Source organism: Gossypium arboreum, chromosome 4 (assembly GCF_025698485.1).
Source record: "Gossypium arboreum isolate Shixiya-1 chromosome 4, ASM2569848v2, whole genome shotgun sequence".
Lineage (NCBI taxonomy): Eukaryota > Viridiplantae > Streptophyta > Magnoliopsida > Malvales > Malvaceae > Gossypium > Gossypium arboreum.
Genome location: NC_069073.1, coordinates 99,327,180 through 99,347,644, shown reverse-complemented (window position 1 = coordinate 99,347,644; position 20,465 = coordinate 99,327,180). Strand labels below are relative to the sequence as shown.

The 20,465-nt window shown below is 37.3% G+C and overlaps 2 non-coding genes across 2 annotated transcripts; one reads left to right on the top strand and one right to left on the bottom strand.

Moving 5' to 3' along the window:
- Positions 1–11,104: 11,104 nt before the first annotated feature.
- LOC128292054 (small nucleolar RNA R71) lies at positions 11,105–11,210 on the bottom strand. The gene has a single exon (XR_008282039.1). It is a non-coding gene; the product is annotated as a small nucleolar RNA R71 (small nucleolar RNA).
- A 5,434-nt stretch (positions 11,211–16,644) lies between these two features.
- LOC128292152 (small nucleolar RNA R71) lies at positions 16,645–16,750 on the top strand. The gene has a single exon (XR_008282137.1). It is a non-coding gene; the product is annotated as a small nucleolar RNA R71 (small nucleolar RNA).
- Positions 16,751–20,465: the final 3,715 nt, after the last annotated feature.

Sequence of the window (20,465 nt, the reverse complement as noted above, 5' to 3'; positions counted from 1 at the left end):
GTCAGCTTGCTAAATTGATATCTGAATAACCACAAGGTAGTGATGCGTGATATTCGTAATAGGTTTTAAAGATTTATAAATGAATCGTTCTTGAGACTAACTTATTGTCACAATTAAGGCAAGTGTACCTATCGAACAGTAGTATAGTTCAGCAAAACTAGATTGTCGAACCCAAAGGAACTACTAGTACTAGTAGTTACTTCTTTTTTATTATCTAGCCTAAAAATTAAGATGTTTGGTTATCTAAACTAATTACTAACTAAGAATGCACAGCAAGAAAACTTGGGAAAATACTTTTGGGAAAATTCGATTGATTGGGACAATACCTAAGGAAAAACCCACCTAGACTTCACTTGTTATTTGACTCTAAATCAGACGATTTATTCATTTGACTTGATCCGTAGAAATCCCTGAGTTATATTATTATCTCTCTCGAGACTAATAACATCTAACCCTAGGTTGAATAATTGAAATCTCTTTCTAATTAGCATCCTAGAATTGCATTAACTCAATCTATGGATTCCCCTATTAGGCTTCACCCTAATTTGGCAAAATCTTGTCACCCTATCTCTAGGCGTGCAATCAACTCCGCTTAATTATGACAAATTTACTCTTAGACAGGGTCTATTCCTCCTCTGAATAAGAGCTTAACTTGAAACAATATCCTGGAATATCAAAACAAGAATTAAGAACATATAATTAAGAACAAGTCAAATATTTATCATATAATTCAGAGAATAATAATAAGATCCATCTTAGGTTTCATTCCCCTTAGGTATTTAAGGGGTTTAGTTCATACTTATGAAAGAAAACATCTTAAAAGCATAAAGATAACAAAACATAAGAAAACCCAAAACTCCTGAAGGAACTTGAAGGGAGATCTTCAGTCTTGAAGATAAATTTGGCTTCTGAGATGGATCAATCAGCTTTCCTTGAGTAATTTCTTGCTTCCTACTTTGCGTCCCCCACTTAAGTACCTCCTGTAATATCCCGAATTAGGGCCTAATCGGAATAGTGGTTTCGTGACCACAAATCCGAGATAGAAATAATTATTTTATAATTATTTTGATGTTTATGATAGGATTTCATGATTGTGTGAAAATTTCGTGATGAAATCTATGCCTAAAGTGCTTAAATTGAAATTAGGAACTAAATCGAATAATTTGCAAAACTTGCATTCTAGGAGTTTTTAGTATGAAATTGTTTTGGAATATTAATGAGGAGGTCTTAAATAGAAATTTTACCAATTTCTAAGTCTATGGACAAAAATTGGACATGGATGGAATTTTTGGAAAGTTTAGTAGTAAGGGCATTTTGGTCATTTAGTTATTAAAATGAATTAAAAACAAAATTAAAAGCCAATTTTTGTCCATCTTCTTCATTAGGCCGAAATTTCAAGGGTTCTCCATAGTTAGGGTTTTTTTTCAAGCTTCCAAGCTCCATAGTAAGTGATTCCAAGCTCCGTTTTTAATGTTCTTTATGTTTTTGGAATCCTGGTAGCTCGATTCAGCTTATGCTAGCAATAATTCAACCTAGGGTCCATATTTGGAAAAATACCCATAGGTGAAATTTGTGTATTTTGGTGTTTTATGATAGAATATGAGGTTTTAAATTATGTTAGACAACTTGTGCTACTCGGTTTTAAGCGAAAACGAGTAAAAGGGCTTAATCGGTAAAAATACCTAATAGTCATAAGTACATGTTAGAGTGTGAATTTGATGTTTCCATAGAAGGGAAAAATGATCAGCATGTCATAAAACATAAGAATAAGGGATGAAGTTTAATTCCCGAGCCTAGGGGAAAAAGTGTAATTATGCAAAAGTTTAGGGGCAAAAATGTAATTTTTCCAAAGTTCGTATTAAATGCTGTTTTGATGAATGTATGTATTAAATAAGATTAATTTGGCATTGTAGATCAAGAGAAACGAGATTCAAGTCGCGATCGAGGGAAAAACAAAGTTTACGAAGAATAGGCTCGATTGCTAATAATTTTGTACCGAGGTAAGTTCATGTGTAAATGTAGTAACATAACTGTCATTTTAAGCAATTTAATGTTGTTTATATGATATGATGCTGATTATTATCATGAAATATTATACTTTGTGGTTATTGTTGAATAATATGTAATTATGTGAATTACTTGATGAGTATGAACTATCACCGAAGTATCGATTTCGATATTCCGTGGAAGACGGCAAAGATGTGTGATCGAGGAAAATGCCCGTTTGAACCTTGGGAATAGATTAGAATACAAGTGACATGTCACTAGGATGGTTGAGTTCCGAACTCATTGAGTTGAGTCCGAGTTCGTGAGATGTAACTAGGCATCCGAGCTCGTTGAGTTGAGTCCGAGTTCACTTATGGATGCGAACGCCTGAGCTCGTTGAGTTGAGTTCGAGTTCACTTATGGGCGGGTTACATGGTAGCTTGGCTACATAAGTTCCATGAGCTATTGAGTTTGTCTAGTCATGGTATGGCTCTTATGTTCATGAGATCCGCGATTGAATTATATTCGATGTGTTCAACAGTGAATCTTAAGTGAATAAGAAGAAGGCCTAAAATGAAGGTGACATGTTGGTAAGTGTGGTAAATGAGAAAATTTGACGGTATGTGCTTAAACCCTCGGGTTGAAAACTTGGTATGATGAAATCGTGAAAGATATTAAATGTAAATGAAACATGAATGTCTTGGTGTTGTTTATGCAAATGATGTTTTATGTGAGATTGTGTGATTATGTTACTTGCTATTTGCATGTGAACTTACTAAGCATTTGTGCTTACTCCCTCCTTTTCTTTCATTGTAGTTTTGACAAGCCAGCTTGAGAATCGGGATAGGTCGAAGACTCGTTCACACTATCCGAAGGCTTAAATTGGTAAAATGGCTTGTGTATTTTGAATGTGGCATGTATGGCAAAACACTCACTTTGTGTAATTGATCTTATGATATGGCTATGGTTTGGTAAGAAAAGGGTTTGTAAATGATTATCCATTGGAATGGCCAATCTAAGTCATATTTGATGTTATGTATGTTTAAAATGCTATTTAGTCCATGAAAATCTTTAGTAAAGTGAAATTTGCCATAAAACAGAATCTGACAGTAGCAGTGATGTAAATTTGAAAAATCACTAAAAACAGTAGAAATGGAATTAAATGATGAGTAAGTTATGAAATTGAATCTTAATTAGTCTATTTTCATATGGATTGAACAAAACAGGTATATAAATTATATTTTATGAGATATTTGAATTTTTGTGAAACAGGGCCAGAGTGATTTCTGGATCCCCTATTCTGACTTTAAAAATTCATCATAAAATTTACAAAAATAATTAGAAGTCATTCTTTATTTGTAAGATTCCTAATTGAGTCTAGTTTTAAGAGAAACAAACTTCATAGTCATTGAAATTCTTTACAGAGAGATATCTGATTAGTAATATACAAAGGTCAGAGCAGTCGAACCCTGAAACAGGGGAGATTTTAACTAATAAACTGTTCTAATTGGTTCGACCAAAAATTCTAGAAAAACAATTAGTAAATATATATATGAGTCTAGTTTTAGGGAAAATTTACGGAATTGGATTTCGAGTTTTGGAACTCAAGATATGAATTTTTAAGTGACTGTGATGCAGATTGCTAGCTTGACTAGAAATTTTAAAAATAAATTGTTTGAGCTGTTTAAGTAATGAATTAAGTCTGTTAACACCTCGTGTTTGACTCCGGCGATGGTCTCGGGTACGGGGCGTTACACCTCCTCAGGTGTTTTTATAGGCTTTTGGATGCCTAAGAGCCTTAAAAATTGGCCTTTTCCAAATAGGACTATACTTGGGCTCGGCAGGGACACGCCCGTGTGCGATTACTCCAACCCATGGTCAAGGCTGTTCAATAGGCACGGGCGTGTAGTCTACCTGTGTAAGTCGTGCTTCAATCCTGCCAAATGGCCACGGTCGTGTGACATGCCCATGTGAGGAAGTCTAGGCCGTGTTGATTTCCCACGTGGGTCTATTTTCTCCATTTTCGGCCAGTTTCTTGCTTTTTTTACTCTCCTATGCTCTCCTAAGTATAAAACATGAAATTAAAGGATTAGGAGCATCGAATTCACCAAAACTAAGGAGAAACCATTCATAAATGGGCTTAAGCATGGGATAAAAATATGTATAAATTACGGTTTATCAAATACCCCCACACTTAAGCATTTGCTTGTCCTCAAGCAAAATCCTCAACTCATAATCAAAATAAATTCTTCTTAATTTATAATCCCTGTCACTAATATCTCAAAATAATCTATAAGTATTCACACATTGAGAATTCAACTAAAAGTATATCAAAGTTTCAAACATTCCAAGTTGTGCTTTTTATCACGAGAACATAGGTGTCTCCCCTTATCTAAGTGATTACCTTTGATCAAAATATCGCAGAGTTTAACATCCTCACTAAAGATTCACTCAAATCACTCAAGGTGTTTAAGGACATCAATAAAAGCACTCATTAGTCAATATGAAAATTTATTACTATAGGCTTGCTTGAAAATCAAATCTCCACCACTATATATTGAGCTGATACATCAATCAAAAAAGTCTTTTTAGAGGGTTGTAACGTGGCTTTGGTTAGGGGGTGTGGTCACAAGCTGAAAGAAAAGGTTAGAATCGAGATTGAATTGAAAAATTACCTAGCTAGAAAAATAACTAGTCATCAGTTGAATACAAGTGAGCTTCTTCTCAGAATATGGAATTAACACTCAAGCTCAAAAATGACGAATTACTACTAATATGTATGTAAGTATTGTTTTTTTTTTAAAAAAAAAATCAAATATTTAGAAGAACAAAACATAACAAAGCAATTTGTTCAAATCAAATCTCGACAAAAATAGGGATCAAATTAGGGGATTTCAACAATAATGAGTTATGGGTTAATATTGAGGGTAAATCAATTAATGGCTTGTTAGGCTCAAAAGGGGTTCACTAAGGGTTAATTATGGAGGTAGGCTTTTGTGGTGTGAGTGGGTTAAACCTAAGTGCCTTTATCATCTTGACATATCAAATTAAATGGTGTGGTCTTGACATGCATAATCAAGCAAGTTCTAGAATAACAAATCAAAACTGATGCACTCATAATGAAAGTGAGCATGAAGGAAATAAAATATGCTCTAAAGGATCAAGATCTCACAATAATTATGGCTTTTTGGTGTTCAAACTTTTGAATTTCAACTCAAGATAATACCTAAACTTAGGGAAACAACCTAAAAGTTTTTAATTCTTTAAAAATCAACTCATCATGCTTGATTCCCTAATGTCTTAAAGTTTAAACAATCAATGCATAATTGCCTATGTTTTAATTCAAGACAAATCAATAAAAATCATAAATTAATTAAAATTCATTCTAATAGTGATATGAGTAAATAAGACAAAATTCAGGGATTTCTAATGATGATATAAAAGACCCCCCACACTTAAGATGTACATTTCCCTCAATGTACAAAGAAAGATATATTGACAAAGATAGATTTATAATCATAAGATAGGGAGAGAAGTGAAACTTCCTGAATGATGAATGAACTCCTTGAATTGGAGTGATGAAGAGTAATCGGCCAAAGCAATGATGAGAGTGGAGGAGGATACTCCGGTGGTGGTAGAGGTTCATTAATCCATAAATCCTGCGCCAAAAGACTATTATATCTGGTGGTAGCTATGGTCGTGGTCGAGCAGGACATGGCACTCGTGGAGAACCTTTCCCGGTGGAGTTTTTAGTTCCTATGCGATGATGAGCTTTGGATCTCTTTATAACTGTGATAGCATCAGGAACTTTTTAGGGAATATAAAGAAGCATAATTACTCGTAATGAAATAGCCGAAATTAAAAATTGTAAAATAAAAATTATAAAACCTAATAAAAATAAGCTTAAAAAATAAAAAGTAGTCTTAAAATAGAATAAAATTAAAAACATAAAATAATAAATAAAAGTTTTTAAATATCTTCATTGCTAGATGGTTCGCGAGGTGGGGGTGGCGATGAGATATGAAGGTGCTAACAAATCTGGTGAAGAGTAGCATCAACGTGTTCAAAATGCTGAAAACAGTGCTTCTCAAATCGTGTAAGCGCTCAGAGATGTCAAAATATGAAGCTGCTGCATGAACTAGACGATAAGAAGGTGGTGGCTGATTCAGTAGATCCTCGTGACGTGGAGGGACATCATCAATAATGTCCTCTAGGTCCTCCTCCTCGATGGACTGGGCGAGGCGGTACTGAGGAGGGTAGGTGCCACGTCATTTCTTGATCATCCTCATGTTTAGCATGCTCGAGATACCCTGTAGGGATATCTGATCGATGAGAGTGAGGGAGGATGATTGTGCCGCTGTGTTGAGGAGCCTAAAGTGTCGAGCCAATCGAGTCACATAGGGCCCGATAGAGATGACCCCTCTCTTGTACCGCTCCATCTGGTGGTGAATGGTGAGGGCAATAAAGTAGGCGAGGTCGATGACGTGCCCATTCGCCATGCTCCATAAGAAATAGGCGTTGTGGGTGGTGATGACGCTGGTGCTCTCGCGTCTCCCTGTTAGAGTGTGAGCCAAGATAACGTGTAGATACCTCAAGGATGGAGGGAGAGCCGATGCCTTGGAACGGCTAGGATCGTAGGTGGCCGAGGCAGGGATAAGGTCCCTCCAACATTTTGAGGGGGAGTAATGTATGTGGCGGTGGAGGTTGTTGAGTTCATTGTCGTCCATGAATTCCTCCGTGTATAGCCCTAGTGGAATCCCGAACTCGGGTACGCTCAACTGGCGTACGAGACCACCAAGGCGGAATTGGACCATTCCAGGATCGTAGAAGTTGGTCATAACAGTCTGAAGATGGAACGTCGAGTAGAGCTTCAATGTGAACTTGAGATACATTGGCTCGACGATCTCAAATAAGAACCCCCACGGGTTAGTCGTCAGGAGGGCTCAGACCGCGTCAGCCAAATGAATCTGTTCTAGTGCGGCCCAGCCAATGCAGCGGTCTACACCTAGGGGTCGGGCCTGTAATATCTGATATAATTTCTCTTGGGGTCCCAAGGGAACCTGGAGGAATGGGTGCCTAATTTTCGTGGTAGGACCCGAGGATGACGCTACTCATTTCCTCTTCTTCGAGACGGGAACAGTGGTATTCTTACCACGTGAGGACGACATTGTACCTACATTGAAAAATCAAAGTTCAACCAATATGCCCCAAGAAATAAAACAGCTAAATATATCAAGCTATAGGATTATGGGAATAATGAATGATGCGTGTAGGTAAGCATAAATTTCATGGAAACAAAGAAAATGAAAGAGTATAGCATAATGTAGTAACTAAAATGATAAAATTTTTATAAAACAAGCATGAGTATTTTAATATTTGAACTATGAATATTCATTCAAAATAGTTCAATAAAGCAGAGAAATCATGAAATAAGAAACATATTTAAAAAAAATAGAGAGAAAAGAGTAAACAAACGTAAAATGAAGGACCTTGGGCGTTGGAATCGGTGCTGTAGGTAGCGCACCGGTGTGAGAGGTAGCGCGTGTGGAGTTGCAGCGGCTAGAGTTAGGGATTTTTCAGGAGGGAGATGATGAATAGTGAGGGGTTTATATAGATTTTGGGACACATGGCTGTGGGACATGCCCGTGTGCTCTAATTTTTTCCCGTGCGTTTTGCGATTTTTAAATTTGGGAACGTCTGACATTCGGCCCACGCCCGTGTTGCTTGGGCATGTGGGCGCACACGACCATGTCACACGATCGTATCTTGCTTCGTTCACTTCTCCTATGCCCGTGTACATAGGTCCACGCCCGTGTTGGTTTGGACAGTGTCGACCACGGGTGGATGGCACAGGCGTGTCGTACGCTTGTGTTACATTCTCAGTTTCAACTATGGTTTCGAGGCACGGGCATGTCTCACGCCCGTGTTGTTTTGGCAGTTTCGCCCACGTCCATATCGCACGACCGTGGTAACTTATCGTATTCCGTATTGGGGAAAAAATCTTACCCTATTTTCACAAGGCCTAATGAACGCCCGTGTGCCTGGCCGTGTGGGCTTTAGTAAGCCTGTATTCCACGATTTGGTTAGTATGGTAGATGTTAAAAATTAAAATTTAAAGAAATTAACACTGTTAGTGCTCGAGTTGCCTCCCGAGAAGCGCTTATTTATAGTCTAAGCTCGACTTACCTCTCTTCTGCATGGTCAAGATAGTGCGAGGAGTTTACACTCCTCATCCCTGCTATCAACTTTATCAACATAAGGTTTAACACGGGTATTGTTTACCTTAAATGTGTCGAATTTGGGATGAATTACCTCGACTGTACCATACGGGAAAATACTGAGTACCGTAAGAGGAATTTCTTCATTAGGTTCAGGAGTGGCAATGTGAGGATCTGCTGCATCTTCTAGTACTTTGTCTCCAACCTTAAGTTGATTTGGTAAGGTATTGAGCTTGTCTTGGCTCGGTTTCGATTTATTGGGTGTTCTCGGTTTCTGTGTCTGCCATTTATCTAGCTCCTCGATATATAGCCTTCATTTTTTATAGATAGGTCCTTTGTTGTTGTTTGAACACAGCTCATATGTGTTCTTCGAAACTCTTTCCTGCATAGAGGGTGTCACCATATGATTAGTACTTGTAGAATGATTTATACAACCACCTTCAATTTTTGATGTGTTACTCGAATTACGAGCTTGAAGGGTGATTGTTTCGTCTCCCACACGAAGTGTGAGTTCACCTGTACCAACATCAATAATGGTTCTAGCAGTCGCTAAAAAGGGTAGTCCTAAAATTAAAGGTGCGTTACTATCCTCTTCCATGTCTAGAACAACAAAGTCTACTGGGTATATAAATTTATCGATCTTAACAAGAACATCTTCAATGATACCCCTAGGAAATCTAATGGTTTTATCATCCAATTGAATGCTCATTCTAGTTTGTTTGGGTTTCCCAAGACCTAGTTGTTTAAACATTTTATGAGGCATAACATTAATGCTTGCCCCTAAGTCAGCCAATACATTATGAACATCTAAACTACCAATTAAACAAGGAATCGTAAAACTCCTGATAAACCATCAATTATACATATTTTTACCCCATGTTTAATGCATTTTATGGATGATTTCTCATTAGAATTGGTGAATTCGATGCTCTAAATGCTTTAATTTCATGTTTCATACTTAGGAGAGCATAGGAGAGTGAAAGGAACGAGAAACGGGCCAAAAATGGAGAAAATGGGCCAAGGTACGAAATCAACACAGCCTGGACCTCCTCACATGGGCAAACCACACAATCGTGTCAATTTGGCAGGCTCGACCATGGCCTGAAGTAATCAAACACGGGCGTGTGCCACGGGCGTGTCCCTACCGAGCCCAAGTTGAGTCCAATTCAGAAAGGCCAATTTTGAGGGTTTTTAGGCATTCCAAAGACTATAAATACACCCTAAAGGGGGAGGAAAAGGGAGGCAGAGAAGGGGGAGTAAGGAATTACTCCAAGGAAGCCGATTGATCTATCTCAAAAGCCGGATTCATCATCAAGACTGAAGATCTCTCCTTAATTTCCCTTCAGGAGTTTTAAGTTTTCATTATGTTTTGTATTCTTTATTCTTTTGAGATGTTTTCTTAATTAGTTATGAACTAAAACCCCTAAATACCTAAGGGGAATGAAACCTAAGACGAATCTTGTTATTATTTTCTGAATCGTATGATAAATATTAAACTTGTTCTTAATTATGTGTTCTTAATTCTTGTTTTGATATCCCAGGATACTGATTCAAGACATGCTCTTATTCAGAGGAGGAATAGACCCTGTCTAAGAGTACATTTGTCATAATTGAGCGGAGTTGATTGCGCGCCTAGACATAGGATGGCAAGATTTTGTCAGATTAGGGTGAAACCTAATAAGGGGATCCATAGATCGAGTTAATGCAACCCTAGAGTGTTAATTAGAGAAAAATATTGGTTATTCAAATCTAGGGATTAGATGTTATTTGTCTTGAATAGGGATAATAACATAACTTAGGGATCTCTACAGAACAAGTTGAATGAATAAATCCTCTGATTCAGAGCCAGAATAACAAGTAAAGTCTAGGTGGATTTTTCCTTAGGTATTATCTTAAGTCAATCGATTTTTCCCAAAAGCAATTCCCCAATTCATTTCTCTGTGCATTCTTAGTTTAGATAATTAGTTAATTAAAACAAAACCTCTTTATTCTTAGGCTAGATAATAAAAAGACAGTCATTACTAGTACTTTTAGTTCTTTTGGGTTCCACAATCCGATCTTGCTAAAACTATACTACTGTTCAATAGGTACACTTGCCTACATCGCGATAATAGTTTGTTCAAGAACGAGTAATTATAAATATTTAAAACCCATCATAAAACCATGCGATCAAGTTTTTGGTGTCGTTTCCGGGGAGCTAAGATATTAGGAACGCTCAATTTTTATTACTTTAGCCATTTATTTTTCTTGCAATTTAATTTAATTTTTATTATTATTATTATTTATTAACCTACTCTTTCTTTCTCTTGGCAGGTTTTTATAGTTTATGACTAGAAGAAACCCGTCGAGACCATTATTTTTTGACGAAGAAATCGATCGTACAGTTCGTAGAAACTAAAGAGAAATAAGGCGCAGCTTAAGATACACGGAGAACGAGCAAAAAGGCAATAATCAACCCCTAACCGAAGAGATGGCTGAAAACCAAGGCAATTAGCTACCTCCTACAATTGTGGTTAATCAAAATTCTGCTCCACGCACTATGTATGATTGTGCTAAACCTTCTTTAACAGGAACTGAATCAAGGATAGTTAGTCTTGCTATAGCTACAAATACTTTTGAATTAAAACCTAACACTATTCAAATGATATAAAAATTTGTTCAATTTGATGGTTTGTAGGATGAGGATCCCAACGCTCATTTAGCCAACTTCTTAGAACTATGCGATACATTTAAAATTAATGGCGTTTCTGATAAAGCCATACGTATTCGGTTGTTTCCCTTTTCATTGAGGAACAAAGCTAAACAGTGGTTGAACTCATTACCACGAGGGTCAATTACTACTTGGGAACAAATGACCGAAAAATTTTTACTAAAATATTTTTCGTCGGCTAAGACGGCTAAATTACATAATGATATCCCTTATTTTGTGTAGATGGATTTAGAAACACTCTACGATGCATGGGAGAGATACAATGACCTTTTGAGAAGATGCCCCTACCATGGGTTACCGCTTTGGCTTCAAGTAGAAATATTTCACAATGGTTTGAATCCTTCGACTCGGCAAATGGTTGACGCAGCGGCGGGCGAAACCATCAACAATAAAACACCGGATGATGCCTATGAGTTTATAGAGGAGATGTCACTGAATAACTATCAGTGGCAAGTCATGAGGACAAAGCCAATGAAAATAGTAGGCGCTTATAACGTCAATTAGGTCACCATGCTCTCTAATCAGGTAGAACTCTTGAATAAAAAGATTGATGGTTTTCTTAGTTCTTCACAGGTTCACCCAGTAATGCAATGCGAAGCAAGTAGCGGTGGAACAAACCATTTGGAATACCGACCTTATGGCCACAGTATGGATAACGAGCAATTAAACTACATGGGTAATAATCCTCGACCTCAAAACAATCCATATAGTAACACTTATAATGCAGGTTGGAGGAACCACCCCAATTTCTCGTGGGGTGGTCAAGGAAATCAAAGACCACAACATCCTCCGGGCTACCAACAACCACCCTACCAATAAGAAAAGAAGCCAAACCTTGAAGAGATGCTTTCAAAGTTTATATCAGTGTCAAAAACTCATTTTTAGAACACCGAAACAGCACTTAAAAATCAACAAGCGTCGATCTAAAGCCTCGAAACTCAGATAGGCCAGCTTTCCAAACTAATCTCCGAACGACCATAAGGTAGTTTGCCAAGTAGTACCGAACCTAACCCAAGGGAACAACTCAACGTAATTAATATTCAAGATGACAAATGAGTCGTTGAGCCTGAACTAGAACTGAGGCAAGAAACTGTGGTAAGCAAAGGTCAAGGTGAGGTAGATCAAAATACAAACAAACCAGCAGCCCAATAATCATCCCTCACCCTCATCGAAAGGGTGTCTCCACAAGGCATCTTGAGCATGCTTAGCATGATGATGATCGAGAGACGTCGAGGAACCCACCCTCCCCAGTATCGTCTCACCCAATCTACAGAGGAAGAGGCCTATAAGGACATTCCTGATGATGTCCCCCTACAGCACAAGGACCCACCGACTCAGCCACCACCACTGTCTCGTCCAGTTCATGCGGCGACTTCATATGCTGACATCTCTGAGTGCCTCACCCGATTCGAGCAGCAGTGTTTACAACGATTTGACAACATTGATGCTACTCTACAGATTTGTCAAGACCTTCACATCTCATCGCCACCCCACCTCGCGAACCATCCAATGATGAAGATGTTTAAAATATTTATTTATTATTTTATATTTTAATTTTATTAAAACTACTTTTTATTTTTATTTTTTATTTTATTTTATTTTTATTTTTAGTATATTTTAGAATTTTATTTTTAATTATCAATTTCGGTTTTCTTTATGAGTAACTATTCTTCCTAATATCCCTAAAAGTTCTTGATTTTATCACAGTTCTATAGAGCTCTTAAGCTCATCATCACATAAGAACTAAACCTCCACCGGGAAAGGTTCTCCACGACTACCATGTCCTGCTCGCCCACGACCATAGCTACCACTAGAGATAATATACTTTTGGCGCAGGACTTATGGCCTAATGAACCTCAACAACCGTCGGAGTATCCTCCTCCACTCTCAAACCGATTACTCTCCAAAACTCCAGTTCGAGGAATTCATCATACAGGAAGTTTCACTTCTCTCCTTATCTTATTTTTACACTCTAATATCTATCTTTGTACATTGAGGGCAATGTACATATTAAGTGTGGGGGAGGGGTATTTATTTCATAATCAGAAAAATCCCTGAATGATTGCCTTGTTCTCTTAAAAAGCTTTCATATCATATTTAGGATAAATTTTAATTGATTTATGATTTTGATTAGGGATTTATGCATTGATTGTTTAAACTTTAAGACATTAGAGAATCAAGCATGATAAGTTGATTTTTAAGAATTTAAAATTATAGGTTGTTTCCCCATGTCTAGGTCTTACTTTGAATTGGAATTCACGAGTCTAAAAATCAAAAAGCCATAATTTTTGTGAGATTTTTGAGCCTTTTGAGCATCTATTAATCCTTTCATGCTCAATTTTATTATTGCTTTGAGTGCGTCAGTATTGAACTGTTATTCTAGAACTTGCTTGATTATGCATGTCGAGACCACACTATTTGATTTGATATATCAAAATGATTAAGGTACTTAGGATTAACCCACTCATGCCATGAAAAGCCTACATCCATGATTAACCCTTAGTAAACCCATTTGAGCCTAACAAGCCATTCCTTGTATTAACCTCAATATTAACCTTTAACCCATTATTGTTGAAATCCCCTAAATTAATCCCTATTTTTGTCGAGATTTGAGTTGAATGGATTGCTTAGCTATGTTTTGTTCTTAATAGTTAGTCTATATTATTTTAACTTGTTCTTAAAAAAAAAAAAGCAAAACATGTATACACATTAGTAGTTATCTTCTGTTTGTAAGCTTCAAAAGTTAAATTCCATAGTTTGAGAAAGAAGCTCTATGTATGCAAGTAGTGATTAACTCTTTTTCTAGCTAGGTAATTTTTCAATTTAATCTCGATTCTAACCCGTTCTTTCAGCTTGTGACCACACCCCCTAACCAAGCCTCATTACAACCCTCCAAAGATCTTTTGATTGATGTATCATCTTAAATTATAGTGGTGGAGATTTGATTTTCATGCAAGCCTATGGTAATGTCTTTTCATTATTGACTATTGAGTGCTTCATTTATTGTCCTTAAACACTTTAAGTGATTTGAGTGAATTTTTAGTGAGGATGTGAAACCCTGTGATATTCTTAATCAAAGGTAATTACTTAGACGCTGAGAGACACCTATGTTTGCATGATTAAATACTCAACTTGGAATGTTTGAAACTTTTATGTTCTTTTAGTTGAATTCTCAATGTAAGATTACCTATGGATTATTCTGAGATATTATCGATAGAAATTATAAGTTGAGAAGAATTTATTTTGATTATGAGTTGAGAATTTTGCTTGAGAACAAGCAAATGCTTAAATGTGGGGGTATTTGATAAACCATCAATTATACATATTTTTACCCCATGTTTAATGCATTTTATGGAATTTCTCATTAGAATTGGTAAATTCGATGCTCCTAATGCTTTAATTTCATGTTTTATACTTAGAAGAGCATAGGAGAGCGAAAGGAATGAGAAACGAGCCAAAAACGGAAAAAATGGGCCAAGATACGAAATCAACATGGCCTGGACCTCCTCACACGGGAAGACCACACGGCCATGTCAATTTGGTAGGCTCGAACACAGCCTGAAGTAATCGAACACGGGCGTGTCCCTACCGAGCCAACGTTGAGTTCAATTCAGAAAAGGCCAATTTTGAAGGTTTGTAGGCATTCCAAAGCCTATAAATACACCCTAGACGAGGAGGAAAAGGGAGGCGGAGAAGGGGGAGTAAGGAATTACTCCAAGGAAGCCGATTGATCCATCTCAGAAGCTAGACTCATCATCAAAACTGAAGATCTCTCCTCAATTTCCCTTCAGAAGTTTTGGGTTTTCTTTATGTTTTGTATTCTTTATTCTTCTGAGATGTTTTCTTATTTAGTTATGAACTAAAACCCTTAAATACCTAAAGGGAATGAAACCTAAGACGAATCTTGTTATTATTTTCTGAATCGTATGATAAATATTAAACTTGTTCTTAATTATGTGTTCTTAATTCTTGTTTTGATATCCCAGGATACTGATTTAAGACATGCTCTTATTCAGAGGAGGAATAGACCCTGTATAAGAGTACATTTGTCATAATTAAGCGGATTTGATTGCGTGCCTAGACATAGGGTGACAAGATTTTGCCAGATTAGGGTGAAACCTAATAAGGGGATCCATAGATCGAGTTAATGCAACCCTAGAGTGTTAATTAGAGAAAAGTCTCGGTTATTCAATCTAGAGATTAGACGTTATTAGTCTTGAATAGGGATAATAACATAACTTAGGGATCTCTACGAAACAAGTTGAATGAATAAATTGTCCGATTCGGAGCCAGAATAACAAGTAAAGTCTAGGTGGATTTTTCTTTAGGTATTGTCTTAAGTCAATCGATTTTTCCCAAAAGCAATTCCCCAATTCATTTCTCTATGCGTTCTTAGTTTAGATAATTAGTTAATTAAAACAAAACCTCTTTATTCTTAGGCTAGATATTAAAAAGATAGTTATTACTAGTACTTTTAGTTCCTTTGGGTTCGACAACCCGGTCTTGCTAAAACTATACTACTGTTCGATAGGTACACTTGCCTACATCGCGATAATTGTTAGTTCAAGAACGAGTAATTATAAATATTTAAAATCTATCACGAAACCACACGATCAACTCCCTGGATCTTTCAATTTGTTGGGTAGCTTATTATGTAATATGGCTGAGCAAACTGCATTCAACTCCACATGCGACGCCTCATCCAACTTTCCTTTATTTGTTAAAAGCTCCTTTAAAAACTTGACTGCATTTGGCATCTGCAAAAGGACATCAATAAACGGTAATTTAATATCTAGTTCCTTTAAAATTTTAAGGAATTTACGAAATTGTTCGTTTGGTCGGTCTTTCCTTGTCTCATTGGGGTATGGCACACGAGGTTTATATTCTGTACTCACCGGATTTGGGTCATTTTGGCCTACCTCAATCTTACCTTTGCTTACCACTGTTTCTGGCCTTGGTTTTGCAACTGACCCTTCCTCATCTTGAATGGAAGTCGCGTTGAGTTGCTCCATTGGGTTAGATTCAGTGTTACTTGGCAGGCTACCTTGTGGTCATTTGGAAATCAACTTGGCAAGCTCGCCAATTTGAGTTTCGAGCCCCTGGATTGATGCTTGTTTATTTTTGAGTGCCGTCTCGGTATTCTGAAAATGAGTTTTTGACATTGAGATGAATTTGGTTAGCATCTCCTCAAGGTTCGGCTTTTTCTCCTGTTGGTATGGTGGTTACTGAAAGCCTTGAGGGGGTGGTGGTCTCTAATTTCCTTAGCCTCCCCATGAAAAATTTGGGTGGTTCCTCCAACCTATATTGTAAGTATTGCTATAAGGATTGTTTTGAGATCGAGGATTGTTACCCAAGTAATCTAACTGCTCGTTCTCCATGTTGTGGCCATAAGGTGGGTATTCTGAACTATTTGATCCACCTTCACTTGCTTCACACTGCATTACTGGGTGAACCTATGAAGAACTAAGAAAACCATTGATTTTATTATACATGAGTTCTACCTGTTTAAAAAGCATGGTGACCGAATCGACGTTATAAACGCCGGCTGTTTTCGTTACCTTTGTCCTCATGACTTGCCACTGATAGTTATTCAGTGACATCTCCTCTATAAATTCATAAGCATCTTCAGGTGTCTTATTATTGATGGTTCCGCTAGCAGCTGCATCAACCATTTGTCGAGTCGAAGGATTCAGGCCATTATGAAAGGTTTGAACCTGTAGCCAAAGTGGTAACCCATGGTGAGGGCATTTTCTCAAGAGGTCCTTGTATCTCTCCCATGCATCGTAGAGTGTTTCTAAATCCATCTGCACAAAAGAAGAGATGTCATTATGTAATTTAGCCGTTTTAGCTGGCGAAAAATATTTTAATAAAAACTTTTCGGTCATTTGTTCCCAAGTAGTGTTTGACCCCCGTGGCAATGAGTTCAACCACTGTTTAGATTTGTTTCTCAATGAAAAGGGGAATAACCGAAGGCGAATGGCATCATCAGAAATGCCATTAATTTTAAATGTATCACATACTTCCAAAAGGTTTGCCAAGTGAGCATTGGGATCTTTGTCCTGCAAACCATCAAACTGAACAAATTATTGTATCATTTGAATTGTGTTAGGTTTCAGTTCAAAAGTATTTGCAGCTATAGCAGGTGTAACTATGCTCGATTCAGTTCCTGTTAAAGAAGGTTTAGCATAATCATACATAGTGTGCGGAGCAGGATTCTGGTTAACAGCAATCACAGGAGGTAGCGGGTTTTCTTGGTTTTCATCCATCTCCTCGGTTGTGGTTGAAGTATCGTCCTCTTGCTCTTCCTCTGTGTATCGTAAGCTTCGCCTTATTTCTCTTCGGTTTCTGTGAACTGTTCGATCGATCTCACTATCGAACAGTAATGGTCTTGACGGGCTTCTTCTCGTCATAAACTAGAAATACCTGTTAGAAGAAAATAAATGAAGAATTAGAAAAGAAAACAAAGATTTAAATTGCAAAAAAAGTAAAATGGCTAAAGTAATCAAAATCGAATGTTCTTAATATCCTAGTTCCCTGGCAACTGTGCCAAAAACTTGATGCATGATGATCATAACAGGTTTTAAAGATTTATAAATGAATCGTTCTTGAGACTAACTTATTATCACGATTAAGGCAAGTGTACCTATCAAACAATAGTATAGTTCAGCAAGACTGGATTGTCCAACCCAAAGGAACTACGAGTACTAGTATTTACTTCCTTTTTATTATCTAGATAAAAATTAAAAGGTTTGGTTATCTAAACTAATTACTAACTAAGAATGCACTGAAAGAAAACTTGGGAAAATACTTTTGGGAAAATTCGATTGATTGAGACAATACCTAAGGAAAAATCCACCTAGACTTCACTTGTTATTTGACTCTAAATCAGACGATTTATTCATTTGACTTGATCCGTAAAAATCCCTAAGTTATATTATTATCTCTCTCGAGACTAATAATGTCTAACCCTAGGTTGAATAATTGAAATCTCTTTCTAATTAACATCCTAGAATTGCATTAACTAGATCTATGGATTCCACTATTAGGTTTCACCCTAATCTGGAAAAATCTTGTCACCCTATCTCTAGGTGTGCAATCAACTCTGCTTAATTATGACAAATTTACTCTTAGACAGGTCTATTCCTCCTCTGAATAAGAGCTTAACTTGAATCAATATCCTGGAATATCAAAACAAGAATTAAGAACACATAATTAAGAACAAGTCAAATATTTATCATACAATTTAAATAATAATACCAAGATCCGTCTTAGGTTTCATGCCCCTTAGGTATTTAGGGGGTTTAGTTCATACTTATGAAAGAAAACATCTCAAAAGCATAAAGATAACAAAACATAAGAAAACCCAAAACTCCTGAAGGAACTTGAAGGGAGATCTTCAGTCTTGATGATAAATCCGGCTTCTAAGATGGATCTATTAGCTTTCCTTGAGTAATTTTTTGCTTCCTACTCTGCGTCCCCCTCTTAAGTGCCACCTCAGGTGTTTTTATAGGCTTTTGGATGCCTAAGAGCCTTAAAAATTGGCTTTTTCCGAATAGGACTATACTTGGGCTCGGCAGGGACATGCTCGTGTGACATGTCCGTGTAAGATTACTCTAGCCCGTGGTCAAGGCTGTTGAATAGGCATGGGCATGTAGTCTACCCGTGTAAGTCGTACATAAATCCTGCCAAATGGCCACAGCCGTGTGGCACGCTCGTGTGAGGAAGTCCAGGCTGTGTTGATTTCCCACGTAGGTCCATTTTCAGCCCATTTCTTGCTCTTTTTACTCTCCTATGCTCTCCTAAGTATAAAACATGAAATTAAAGGATTAGGAGCACCGAATTCACCAAACCTAAGGATAAACCATTCATAAATAGGCTTAAGCATGGGATAAAAATATGTATAAATTACGGTTTATCAGGTAGCCTGCCGACTAACACTAAGTCTAACCCAAGGGAGCAAATCAATGCAATTACCATTCAAGATGAGGAAGGGTTAGTTGCACCTGAACCAGAACAGAGGCAAGAAACTGTGGTAAGTAAAGGGAAGGGTGAAGTGGACCACAAATGACCAGAAATTGGTAAGTAAAGAGTACAAACCTCGTGTGCCATACCCAAACGCGACAAGGAAAGATCGCACAGAAGAATAATTCGGTAAATTCCTTAAATTATTAAAGAAGTTACATATTAACTTACCGTTTATTGAAGCTCTTTTGCAGATGCCAAATGTAGTCAAATTCTTAAAGGAGCTTATAACAAATAAGCGGAAGTTGGATGAGGCGTCGCAGGTGGAATTAAATGCTGTTTGCTCAGCCATACTACAGAATAAGCTGACCAACAAATTAAAAGATCCAAGGAGTTTTACGATTCCTTGTTTAATTGGTAGCCTAGATGTTAATAATGTTTTGGCTGATTTAAGGGCTAGTATCAATGTCATTCCTTACAAAATGTTTAAACAACTAGGTCTTGGGAAACCCAAACAAACTAGGATGAGTATTCAATTAGCCGATAAAACAATCAGATTTCCTAGGGGGATTATTGAAGATATACTTATTAAAATTGACAAATTTATATTCCCAGTTGATTTCGTTGCTCTAGACATAGAAGAGGATAGTAACGTTCCTTTAATTTTAGGGAGGCCCTTTTTAGCAACCGCTAGAACAATAATTGATGTTGGCACAGGTGAACTCACACTTCGTGTGGGAGACGAAACAATCACCCTTCAAGCTCTTAATTCGAGTAACACATCGAAAATTGAAGGTGGTTGTATAAATCATTCTACTAAAACTGACCATGTGGTGCAACATACTTTGCAGGAAATAAGTTCAAAGAACCTACACGAGCCATGTTCAAGCAACAACAAAGGACCTATCTATGAAGAACAAAGGCTACAAATTGAGAAACTAGATGAATGGCGGATACAGAAACCGAAAACACCCGATAAACCAAACCGAGCCAAGACGAGCTCAATACATCACCAAATCAACTTAAGGTTGGAGACAAAGTACTACTAGATGCAACAGATCCTCGTATTACTACTTCTAAACCTAATGAAGAAATTCCTCTCACGGTACTCAGTATTTTCCCATATGGTACAGTCGAGGCAATTCACCCCAAATTCGGAACTTTTAAGGTAAACAATACTCGTCTTAAACCTTATATTGATAAAGTTGATAGCAGGGATGAGAAGTGTAAACTTTTTCAGCCACCATGATCACACACCAGAGAGGTAAGTCAAGCTTAGACTATAAAAAAGTGCTTCTCGGGAGGCAACCCGAGCACTAACAATAATGATTTATTTAAATTCTAGTTTTTAACATCTAACCTACAAACTGTATCTTGAAACACAGGGTTTTCCCATCCACATGGCCAGGCACACGGGCGTGCCTTAGGCCGTGCTCACACCACAAGAGGAGACACGACCATGCGATACGGCTATGTGAAAACAAGGCAAAAATTTTTCCCCAACACGGGATGCGATAAGTTGCCACGGCTGTGTGACATGGCCGTAGGCTAAACTGCCAAAATAGCACAGGCGTAAGACACGCTCGTGC